General features: G+C 36.0%; 1 pseudogene; it reads left to right on the top strand.

The window, feature by feature from the left end:
* The first annotated feature begins 697 nt into the window (after positions 1 to 697).
* The window catches only part of LOC101591187, a 17,626-nt pseudogene continuing 6,034 nt past the window's right edge, over positions 698 to 12,289 (top strand).

The following is a 12,289-nucleotide window of genomic DNA, read 5'->3' as shown; positions in this document are numbered from 1 at the left end:
ATAAACAAAAATCTAGGATGCATGAAAAAATAATTCAAAATCTGCAAGAAAATGCAAAGATGAAAACATAAGACACAAATAGTTTAAGCAGAATATGGGGAAACGTAATAGCAGAAAACTTCCACACTATGGGGAAACAATCTGATATTCAGGTAAGCAAAGCATGTAGACATCCAAATAACCTCAACCCAATTAAGACACACCCAGACATAAAATAATGATGATCCAAGAAATTCAGCACAAGAACAGTATACTAAAATCCCCTAGAAAAAAGAAACAATTCACATTTAAAGAAAACCCATCAGAATAACAGCATATTTCTCTTCATAAAACATCAAGCCAACAAACGCATGGAGCAAGGTACTACAAGTCTTGCAATAAAACAAATTACAACCCAGATTGCTATAGCCTGCAAGACTCTCTTTCAAATTTAACGGAGAAATGAAACACTTTCATGGCAAAGAGCACTAAAGAATTTCATGATGGCAAAGCCAACACTGCAAAAATTAGTACCCGATATTATAGAGAGGGATCAAAATGACGAAACTCAAAAAAAGTGAATGGCAGACACAGTCCTAGCCCAGGCCTGGTGAGTGTGTGGGAGACCTTCCAGCTACCCTGCACCAGCAGGACCTACTGGTCCCAGCCTAGGCGCAGCGTGTGTAAGACCCTCTTCCACCCCCTTGGGACGACCCCCATGACTCTGAAGTACCCTCATCCCACCCACCGAGTAGGAATTTTGACGCATTACGGGAAACCCCAGATCCAGTCCAAGCCCAGTCCCAGTAAGTGTGTAGGAGAGCTGTATCTCCCAACTACTTCAACTTGTCCCCTCCATATTCAGCTAAGGCCTGGCATACAGGCCTGGGTGAAACCCTGCAACTGCAATACCTGTAGAGAATGTAGGGGACAGAAACAGAACATTTTGCCAGAGGGGCACAACAGGTTCACCCCCAAAGGCAGCAACAGGAAAGAACTGAGCACAACAGCCAGACCCAAGCAGGGCACATCTGGATAAATCCACATTTTGTATCTCTGCACCAGAACTTCAGTAGGTGCTAAGGTTATAACTGCAACAAAGATCTACAATAAAGGTCAGAAGACAGTGCTACACAAAATGACAATGGGAAGGAACAAAATGCAATCTCAGAACCCAATCTGACCCATAACAAGTGCAGAGGACACTAACACAGAAAAAATTGAGGATGACACAGCTGAAACCAAAGAATCAACAGCGTCTGAAATAAAGAAACAGCTGCAGAAAGGTATAGAGGAACTCAGATTGAAAATAAAAAAGGAAAACCCTGAATGAATAACATCTGCAGTAAAGAATCAAATGCAGAAACATATGGAGGAAACCCAAAGCACAACCAGAACAAGTGCAGAGGACACTAGCTTGGCTCAAATGTATGAGTTAATAGCGTCAATAGTAAATAAGCAACAGCAGAAAGTCATAGAGGATCTCAGAGTGGAATTCTTTTCTATTAGCTCAGCTCAAATGTACGCATTATTAGTGTTGATACTAAATAAGCAAGAGCAGAAAGTTATAGAGGAGCTCAGCTGAATTCTTCTGAAATAAAAAAAGCATTTGAAGTAAAGAATCAACTACAGAAACATAGGGAGGAAACCCAATCTGAATTAAAAAAAAACAAAAACAAAAACAAAAAAAACACTGCAGTAAAAGAATTTATAACTGCTTCTAAAGAAGATACTGATAAAAAAATAGAGGAGATTAGGACAATGATGGATTTCTTGAATGAGCAATACATGAGAGAAATAGATCACATGAAGCAGAGTCAAAGAGAAATAGAGGAAAATAAATCTCAATCAGAAGCTTGCAAACCAATTTAAGTGAAAGGGAAGATAGAGTTTCAGATCTTGGTGACGCTGGTGCAGCTATTGAAAAAGTAAGAAAAAAATCTCATAAAACAACTAGGATGCAAGAAATAATAATCCATCACCTGCAAGAAGATGCAGAGATGAGCAATGTGAGAATAATAGGTATCAATGAGAAAGAAGGAGTCAATACAAATGTCATTTAAAAAAGATGGCTGAAGTAATAGCAGAAAACTTCCCAAATAGGACGAAACAATCTGACATTCAGATAACCAAAATCTAAAGAACACCAAGTAACTTTAACCCAATGAAAAACACACCAAGACATATTATAGTCAAGATGGAAAAGTTCAGAACAAGAATAACATACTGAAAACCTTTAGAGAAAAGAAGCAGATCACATTCAAAGGAAAACCTATCAGAATTACGGCCTACTTCTCTTCACAAGCCATGAAGGCAAGAAGAGCATGGAGCAGAGTACTTCAAGTCTTCTATGAAAACAAATTCCATCCCAGACTACTATACCCTGCAAAACTCTCTTTCAAGTTTGATGGAGAACTGTAATACTTTCATGACAGAGAACAGCTAAAGAATTTCATGATAAAAAAGCCAAACCTACACAGGCTACTGAAAGATTATCTAGAGAGGGACCAAAATGATTAGAGATCCACGAATGAGATCAGAAGCAACCAATTAAATAGGGCAAGCAATTAAACACAGGAGAAAAAGCAGTAAACGACAAAGGTAAATAACATACGAATCATAAGTCAATACACCTCAATTCTAACCATTAAAGTAAATGGACTCAATTCACCAATTAAGAGAAATAGACTGGCAGGCACAGTGGATTAGGAAACAAAATCCAACAATATGCTGTACATAAGAAACATAGGTAACTCATAAGACATTCATAGGCTGAAAGTCAAGGGATGGAACACAATATTACATGCCCCAGGAGTCCAGAAAAAAAGCAGGGGTAGCAATCTTATTTTCAGTGTTTCAACTTCAAACCAACAATGATCAAGCAAAATAAACAAGGCCACTATATACTGGTTAGGGAAAAAATTCTAAAGGAAGAGGTAACACTCATAAATATGTATGCACCAAACACAGAAGCACCCAACTATATAAAGCAAATCTTAATGGACCTGAAAAATCTCATATCCAATACCACGATTTTAACAGGAGACCTTAACACAACCTTATCTCCAAAAGATAGGTAAACCAGACAAAAACTTAGCAAAGAAATAACAGAACTGAACCAGAGTTTGAAACAAATGGACTTGATGGACTTATACAGAGTGTTCCACCCAAACACAGCTGAATACACATTTTTCTCAGCTGCACATGGGTCATTTTCTGAAATAGGCCACATACTGGTCCATAGGTCATGCTTAAGTATATGTAAGAAAACAGAAATCATCCGATGCACAATATCTGACTACAGTGCAATGAAACTGGAAATAAATGACAAAAGAAACCAGAAAAAAACCTAAATACATGGAAAATAAATGACACCCTACTCAGCAACCAATGAATTACATATGAAACTAAACAATAAATTCAACAATATCTGAAATTCAATGAAAATTCAAGCACAAATTATCGTAACATATGGGATACGATGAAAGCAGTTCTCAGAGAGAAATTCATATCTGTGAACTCACACATTAGGAAAACAGAATGAGAACAAATAAATACCTTAATCCTGCACCATCAACAACCAGAAAAGGAAGAGCAAACCAAACCCAGAACCCAAAGACGGGAAGTAATCATAAAGATTAGAGCAGAAATAAATTCAATAGAGAAGAAGAAACAATTCAAAGAATTAAAAAAGCAAAAATCTGGTTCTTTGAAATATTAAATAACATTGATAATCCCCTACCTAACCTCATCAGAAAGAGGACAGAAAAAATTCAAATACAAGCAATAAGGAATGAAAAGTGTGTACTTACCACAGACCCAGTGGAAATTCAGAAGATTATCAATAGCTACTTTGAGAATCATTACAGTCACAGAATAGAAGACAAAGAAGAAATGGACAGATTCATAGAAAGGTACAAATTACCACAACTGAATCAGCAAGATATAACCCCTCTCAATAGCCCAATAACAGTCAGTGAAGTATGAGAGATAATTAAAAACCTACTGAAAAAGTAAAGTCCATGTCTGGATGGATTCACAGCTGAATTGTATAAGAAATAACAGAAGATGTATTCCCTATACTCCTCAAACTCTTCCTTGAAATTGAAAAGGAAGCAATCCTTCCAAAGTCATTGCTGGAGGCAAGTATTACACTGATACCAAAAACCAGGAAAAGACACAACTAAGAAAGAGAACCACAGGCCGATCTCACTCATGAACATGGATGCCAAAATCTTCTATAAAATCTTAGCAAATAGAACACAGCAAATCATCAAGAAGATCATACAACATGACCAGATAGGATTCCACCCAGGGATGCAAGAATGGTCAAATACTTGAAAATGTATAAATGTAACAGACTATATCAATAGAGTGAAAGCTAAAAACCACATGATCATCTCCATTGATGCAGAAAAGACTTTTGACAAAGTCCAACACTTATTTATGTTCAAAGTCCTACAGAAAATTGGAATAGATGGCCTCTACTTTGATCTGGTAAAAGCCATTTATGAAAACGCAATGGCTAACATAATCCTAAGTGGGGAAAAACTGAAATCTTTTACTCTTAGATCTGCTACAAGACAAGGATGTTCTCTCTCACCACTAATACTCAATATAGTTCTTGAATCATTAGCTAGAGCCATTAGAGAAGAGAAAGAAATAAAAGGAATAAGAATATGTAAAGAAGAATTTAAATTATCTTTATCTGCAGATGACATGATACTTTACTTGCAAGACGCAAAAAACTCCAGAAAAAAGCAACTAGAATTAATAGAGAAATTCAGTAGCATAGCAGGTTATAAAGTGAATACCCAAAAGTCAGTAGCATTTCTCTACATAGACAACAAATACACTGAGGGAAATTATAGAAAGAATACATTTTACAATAGCATTGAAGAAAATGTAATACCTTGGAATTCATGTAAAAATAGAAGTCAAATATATTTTCAAGGAAAATTACAGTGCTCTGAAAAAAGTGATTTTAGAGGATTTCAGAAAAAGGAAAAATGTTCCATGTTCCTGGATAGGAAGTAACAACATTGTGAACATGGCATTACTACCATAATTGCTGTGCAAATTTAATGCAATCTCTATCACACTACCACCAACATACCTCACAGACCTAGAGAAATCATTCCTAAAATATATCTGGAACCATAATAGACCTAGAATAGCAAAGGCAATCCTGGGCAATAAAGACAAGCCAGCAGGCATTACAATTCCTGACTTGAAATTATACTAAAATGCTACGGTGGTAAAATCAGCATGGTACTGGCAAAAAAATAGACCTGAGGATCAATGGAATAGATTAGAATATGCTGAATCCCCTACGAACACACTCAGCCAACTTATCTTTGACAATGGGGCAGAACATACTCACTGGATGAAAGAAAGCTTCTTTATCAAATGGTAGTAGGAAAACTGGCTCTCCACATGCTCAAAAGTACAACTTGACTCAGGTCTATCACCATGCACTAAACTAAAGTCAAAATGGATTAAAGATCTAAACATTAAAGAAGAGACACTAAATTTCCTGGAAGAGAAAGTAGGAGGAACTCCTGAAGAAATAGGGATAGGAAACGACTTCATGAACAGATATCAAATCGCAAGGGAAACAGTTGAAAGAGTTAACAACTGGGACCTGTTCTTACTGAGTTTTTTTCAGGTCAAAAGAAATTCCCAACAAAGTGAAAAGGCAACCAAGAAATTTGGAAAAAGATCATGACAAATAAGTACTCAGACAAAGGTCTGCTCTCTACAAATTACAAAGAACCCTTAAAAACTAGTGTCCCAAAATTTAAAGACTGAATTCAAAAATGGGCATCTGAGATGAAGACACTTCTGAAAGGATGAAATTAAAAAGCGAATAAATATATGAAAAAATGCTCCACATCACTAGCCATCCGAGAAATCCAAATTAAAGAACATTGAAATATCATCTCACCCCAGAAAGAGTGGCTATCATAAAGAAATCACCCAACAACAAATGTTGGAGAGGCTGTGGGGAAAAAGGAACCCTTCTCCACTGCTGGTGAGAATGTAGACTGGTACAGTCGTTATGTAAATCCACGTGGAGACTCCTTAGAAAATTTGGTCTGGAAATCCCATTTAAACCAGCCATTCCTCTACTGGGAATTTTCTCAGAGGATCTGAAAACATCTTATCATAAGGATATATGTGTGCCTATGTTTATAGCAGCACAATTTGTGATAGTTAAATCTTAGAAACAACCAAGATGCCCATCACCTGAGGAATAGTTGAAAAAGATGTGGTATTTTTAACCATGGAATATTATTCAGTTATTAAGAATGATGAACTCAAAACCTTTATATTGAAGTGGATGCCACTTGAACATATACTCATAAGAGAAATAAACCAGAAACACATGTGTAAATATCATATAGTTTCCCTAGTATAAGAATTCAAAAGAAGAAATACAAATGGAAATGTATAATACAAGTAAAATGAAAGTAGGTTCTTGAGAACTAATCAAGAGAGGTAAAGGAGAAGAGCTAGGAAACATGACAATGTCAAGCCATACAGTTATTTGTAGAAGATGGGCAAGGCAATGATCCTGAGAAAGTCCAGATTTTTGAGTCTAGAAGATAATTGGAAAGATTCTCACCCTGACTAGCTATATATACTGATACTGTGGACTAAGCAACTGCATTGCAGATGGTCATCTGTAATAGTAGTTTCATTTTTGGAGTGATTGTCATTCTGGTCTTCTGAATACGGGCTGCTTGTCATGACATGCCAGTTGCTGCTATGCTGTATCTTGGGTAGATGGTTGCTCAAAAAGAAGGGGGTGATGAATGAATGCAAGAGACAGAACAAGGAGTATTGAGGGACTCTCCTGCTTCAAGGTTGTATATGGTTAGTTTTTTGGACTTATCAATAAACATAAAAAGTATATAATTCTTTATGCCTATTTTTAAAATATATTCTGATTTTTCATTTTTTATCATATTCTCTAGGGACTTAAAGTTCCACATCTCAATACTTGTTGAAAAATACCTGTTCCATGATATGCCTAAGGTGTTTGATAGTCAGATAGATAATGTGGTTAAGCTTAACAAGCTAAGTTGTATAACAATAAGCTTGTCTTCTGGATGGTTAACAACCTAAGCTTGCAGACCAAATTTAGAGAAAATGGAGGGCAGCAAGGAAAGCCAACTTTTTGGCCCTAGCCTTCCAAAGTCAATTAAATCTCAGGACATATGAGAACTTGTAGTGTTACATCATGTACCTTGGCAGTGTCCCAAATTTTCTGATCAAGGAGATTATGGGGCCAAAGAGCAAAGTGATCAGTGATGTAGAGTGTGCCTAAGGAGAGTCATATGGAGAGGAAACATTCTCTCAGTCTTTCACAGAGTGCTCATTGGCTAAGCAATGGCTGTAACATCCACATGGCTGATACTGACAAAGTTTCTGCAATCTGAATTACAGGATCTCAGGATAAATCCTGAGGCATTTCACTGAACTTATCAGACTCAAAAGCTACAACTCTTGTTGCATAGGTCCTGCTTTACCTTGGTCTTAACCATCCAGCAGAAAAGTATAAAAATGAAATATAAGAGGTAAAGCCATGCTGTTATGTTGAGCTCTAGGGGACTCAGGTCAACAATTTCTGACACTGCCCGTCAAGCAGAAGACCCAATACTATTATGGGCTACTGGACATTTTTTAGAATATTTTGCTGACTTTACACACCTAAAATATTCAAATAATGGAATTTAACAAAAAAGGAGGATTCAGATTAATGTCCATTTTATCTGTGTATTCAAAGTGGTTAGGATAGATATATAGTTACATTTTCTTACTGAATAGAAGGATTTTTCTAATGGTGTTTGTAAACAGGTTATCATGTCCACATCTTGTATAGCAATTAACCACTGGGAAGAATGTATGCAATGTGTTGATCATTGAAACTCTGCTACCAATTTGATTTGAAAGTGTCTCATTGCTCTTTTTTTTCAATAAAATTATGAAAAAAAAAAGAGAATGCAAAGAACACACCAAATAAGGCAAACAATTAAACACAGGAGAAAGAAAAATAACCAGAAGCAGCAAGATAACATATAAACATGTCAATGCATCTTGGTTATAACCATCAACGTAAATTGACTCAATTCACCAATTAAAAGAAATTATACCAGCATCGTTTATTAGGAAGCAAAATCCAACAATATCCTATATAGAAGAAACACACTTAACTCATAAAGAATTTCATAGGCTTAAAGTCAAACAATGGAAAATAATAGTACATGCCTCAAAACGTTAGAAAAGAGCAGGGGTAGGATTAGCAATCCTAATCGCAATCTCAAATTCAATCCAAAATGATCAAACTAATCAAAGAAGGCTACTACATACTGGCGAGGGGAAAATACAAGAGGAAGAAGTAACATATGTATGCACCAAACACCGGAGCACCCAATAATATAAGGTAAAACTTAAAGTATATGAAATTCTAATACACACGAATAGAATCTTAACAAGAGAATTTAATACTCCTTTATCACAAATAGATAGATCAAGTGGAGAAAAATTAGCAAAACTTTAGTAGAACTGAACCAGTCCTTTGAACAGATGGACTTAGCGGATATATACAGAGTGCTCCACCCAATCACATTTAAAACATATTCTTTTCAGTTACACGTAGATTGTTTTCTAAAATAGACCACATACTAGTCCATGTATCATACTTCATTATTTGCAAGAAAACAAAAAATCCCATACATATCATCTGACCACAGTGCAATGAAACTGGAAATAAATAACAAAAGAAACCACAAAAACCCCATAGACACAAGGAAATTTTAAAAATCCTCCTCAGCAACCAATATGCTACAAGTGAATTTAAATAAGATATTAAACAGTATCCAAAATTCAACAAAAATTGAAGCATAACTTATTGGAATTTGTGGAATGTAAAGCAAGCAATTCCTAGAGGGAAATTTATAGCAGTGAACTCACACATTAAGATAACAGAATGGGAGCAAAAAAATACCATAATGCTGGACCTCAAGCTTCTAGAAATAAGAAGAGCAAATCAAGCTCAAAACCCAAAGAAGGGAGGAAATTTTAAAGATTGGAGCAGAAGTTAATGCAACTGAGATGAAATAAGCAATAGAGAGAATTGGCCGGCAGGAACTCCGCGGACAAAGAACCAGGATCCTCGGGTGAGTGAGACCCTCTGCCGCAACCTTGAGAACACTCCCGAGCTGCCCCACCAAGCCCTCCCTGTGAGTCAGAACTTCTGCCGTGCATTTGAGATCCCTCAGACCCAACACAAGCCCAAGATTTGTGAATGTGTGGGAGAGATTCAGCACTCACCTGTACCCCCTGGGACAGAGACACAACAGAGGGGCAAAAGGGGTTCACTGTTGTGCCAGAGGGGAACAACAGGTTTTCTTCAAAGGGCTGCATCAGGAAGGAGCTGAGCACAAGAGTTAGACCCAAACCAGGCACAACTGGATAAACTGAAAATTAATAGGTCTGCACCCAAATTTCAGTAAGTGCTAAGGTTATAACTGCACCAAAGCGCTTCACCAAAGGTCAGAGGTCAGTGCTATATGAAATAACAAAGAGAAGGAGCAAAATGCAATCTCAGTCCATGAACACACCCAGAACAAGTGCAGAGGACAATAGCTCAGCTGAGATGTATGAATTAATAGCTTCTGAAGTAAAGAAACAACAGCATAAGAGTATAGAGGAAATCAAATCAGAAATGATTCCTGAAATTAAAAAAAAAAGAAATCCTAGTGTTGGAAGAAAAGAGACAATAGTAGAAAAGTAGAGAGAAACTCAGATCAAAATAAATCTCTGGGGAAAAAAAGAAATCTCTGTATTAATACCATTTGAAGTAAAGAATCAAGTGTAGAAACATAAAGAGGAAATCAGAACAGAAATAATCTCTGACATAAAAGAATTAATGACCGCTTCTCAAGGAGACACTGTTAAAAAAAAAGAGGAGATTAAAAAAGCAACAGATTCCTTGATTGAGCAGTACAGCAAAGCAATAGATAGCATGAAGTACAGTCAAAAACATAGAGAGGAACTTAAAATTTCAATCACAAGCTTGCAAAACCATTTGGAGAAAGGGAAGATAGAATTTCAGATCTTGAAGAAACTGTCACAGCTAGTGAAAAGGTAAAAAAAGATCTCTTAAAAAAAATTAGGATGCAGGAAAAAACAATCCATCACCTGCAAGACGATGCAAAGATGAATAAAGTGAGACTAATAGGAATCAATGAGAAAGAAGGAGTCAATACAATTGATATAAAAAAGAATACGGGCAGGAATATTAGCAGAAAACTTCCCAAATATGAAAAAACAATCTGAATTTCAGTTAACCAAAGCATATAGAATTCCAAATATCTTCAACCCGATTAAAAACACACTGAGACATATAATAGTCAAGATGTCAGAAATCCAGCACAAGAACAATATACTGAAAGTTGCTAGAGAAAAGAAAAAGATCACATTTAAAGGAAAACCCACTAGAATATTGGCAGATTTCTCTTCAGAAACCATGAAGGCAAAAAGAGCATGGAACAGAATACTTCAAATCTTCTATGAAAACAAATTTCAGCCCAGACTACTATACACTGCAAAACTCTCTTTCAGATGTGATGGAGAAGTAAAATACTTTCATGACAAAGAACAACTAAAGAATATTATGGTGACAAAGGCAACCCTACACAGATGTTCTAGAGACCAAAATGATCAGAACTCCAAGAATGAGAACAGAAGGAACACATTAAATAGGGCAAACAGATAAACAGAAGAGAAAAAGGAGTAAACTACAGCAGATAAATAACATGTTGATCATAAATCAATACGATCATATCAATTTAATGTTCAATGTAAATGGACTCAATTCAACAATTCAAAGAGCTATACTGGCAGAGTGGATTAGACTTCACAATCCATAAATATGCTGTATACAAGGAACACAATTAACTCAGAAATTAATAGGCTGAAAGTCAAAGGATGGAATACAATAGTACATGTCCCAGAACCTCAGAAAAAAGGAGGGGTAGCAAGTCTGATCTCAGACAGTCTCAACTTCAAACCAAGAACCATCAAACGAAATAAAGAAGGCCACTATATACTAGTTAGGGGAAAAATTCAACAGGAAGTAACACCCATAAATGCATACACACCAAACACAGGAACACCCAACTATATAAGACGAATTTTAATGGACATAAAAAATCTAACATGCAATACCACAATCTTAACAGGAGACCTTAACACCGCCTTATCCCCAAAAAGATAGGTTAAGCAGACAAAAAAATTAGTAAAGAATTAGCAGAACTGAACCAGAGCATGGAATAAATGGACTTAGTGAACATAAACAGAGTATTCCACCCAATTACAGCTGAATATACATTTTTTCAGGTGCATGTGGATTATTTTCCAAAATAGACCACATACTGGTCCATAGGTCATGCTTAAGTATATGCAAGAAAACAGAAATTATTCCATGCATATTATATGAACACAGTACAATGAAATTAGAAATAAACAAGAGAACAAAAGAGAAATAACCCATAAGTACTTAGAAATTAAAAACAGCATGCTCAGCAACCAGAGTCACAGATGAAATTAAACATGAAATTGAACAATATCTAAAATTCAATGAAAATTTAAGCACAACTTATCGGTACTTATGGGATGTAATAAAAGCAGTTTTCTGAGGGAAATTTATAGCTATGAACTCACATATTAGGAATACAGAATGGGAATAAATAAACACCCTAATGGTGCACATCCAACATCTGGAAAAGGAAGATCAAACCAAATACAGAGCCCAAAGATGAGAAGAAATCATAAAGATTAGAGCAGAAATTAATTCAATTGAGATGAAGAGAACAGTTTGAAGAATTAATGAATCAAAAAGCTGGTTCTTTGAAAGATTAAATAAAATTGATAAGCCCCTAGCTAACCTTATGAAAAAGAGGAAAGAAAAAATTCAAATACAAACAACAACGAATGAAAAGGGTACAATTTCCAAAGACCCAATGGAAATTCAGAAGATTGTGAATAGCTACTTTGATAGCCTTTACTCTTACACAATGGAAGAAATGGACAGATTCATAGAAAGGTACAAATTACCAAAACTGAATCAAGAAGAGATAACAACTCTCCATAACTAAATAACAGCCAATGAAATATGAAGTCTAATAAAAAATCCAACTGACATGGGGCTGGAGAGATGGCTCAGTGGTCTAAGGCACCTACTTAGAACAAGCTTGGCAAAGCATCAGGGACCACGGTTCAATCCTCCAGCACCACATGC

Source organism: Octodon degus, unplaced genomic scaffold (genome assembly GCF_000260255.1).
Source record: "Octodon degus isolate 3935 unplaced genomic scaffold, OctDeg1.0 scaffold00145, whole genome shotgun sequence".
Taxonomy (NCBI): Eukaryota; Metazoa; Chordata; class Mammalia; order Rodentia; family Octodontidae; genus Octodon; species Octodon degus.
Note: the sequence above shows the minus strand (reverse complement) of the source record. Positions and strands in the feature narration are given on the sequence as shown.